Raw genomic sequence first — 1301 nt, forward strand, 5'->3', positions numbered from 1 at the left:
ATTTTATGATTGTCATTATTAATATTTTTAATAATATGAGATTATATCTAATAATATAAAATTATTTTTTTATTGATTAAATATTGACCAAATTTTAAAAATTTTCTCTTAGCGAAATATAGTTCTAGCTAGAATGTAGAATACGTAGCCTTAAGTCCTTAACTAAAGATTCGCTCAACCAATAACATGAAACATAGGAAACTCAATATTTGACTCTATAGGAAAGAAGGTGGAAGCTCACCAATTAGGTTTGAACTTTGAACCTCATGCTCTTCGTGTAGTTGAATTAATTCCACTCTCCAATTTGGATTAATTCTCAACTTATTATCAAACTTCAATTGCAAAAGGGTACACGAAATGATAACTACAAAGTTTATGTTTAAATTAATTTTGTAGAAATTATAAATGGTGAATGAGTTATTAAGGTTAATTTTTTTTATATGAAAAAAATTTTGATATTTTTATTAAAAATGAGATTATTTCGTATAATTACATGTGAATGAATTTTGTAGGTAGAGAATCAATATGCAGGATGTGTATTGGACACGCATCATCATTTTGACAACACATAATAAAGTACGTGTTGGACATATATCATCATCCTGACAATATGTAGAATACGTATAATATTAAAAATGCGTTTTCATAATACTGTAATACACTTCAAATATCACTATTCAACTAAAACATCATATTCATCCATATTAAAAATAATTTCTGGTTATTAGACCCTTATTAGACATACCTCATGAAATTACAAATTAAATTAAAAGTAAGAATATGACTGAGATGGTTGAATTTGATTGCTTTTCCGTCCATTTTCAGATGCTTTTTCTGAGGTCAAAGTCAAAATGAGGCACACACAACAACACATTCTCATTCTTAATTAGTTCTCATACATTCTCACTGCGTTCCAAGTTTCATTCAACTTTAAAAGGTCTAATACAGAACTCAGTTCTCACTGCCGGCCAAAAATACCCGCCACTATCTATCTCATGCATTTTTTTTATACAGAAACAAATTGTTGAGAACGATGGATGTGATGTGGGGAAAACAAAACAAAAAGAGAGGGATAGAGAAAATAAAAATAATACTGGTCATCAGTTTGTTAAGCACTATATATGTGGCAAGTGCTATAATATAATAATTTGGAATCAAGGTGAATCATGCATTATATATTTTGATACAATGGATTAATAAAAATGGTATAAAAGGCACGTCAATTACCTACAGTTTATATCTTTAAATTTGATGTTGCATTAAATCAAGTGTACCTTGAGAGAGAAAGTTGCATGAATGAT

The sequence above is a fragment of the Arachis ipaensis genome, chromosome B06 (genome assembly GCF_000816755.2).
Source record: "Arachis ipaensis cultivar K30076 chromosome B06, Araip1.1, whole genome shotgun sequence".
In the NCBI taxonomy this organism is placed as follows: domain Eukaryota; kingdom Viridiplantae; phylum Streptophyta; class Magnoliopsida; order Fabales; family Fabaceae; genus Arachis; species Arachis ipaensis.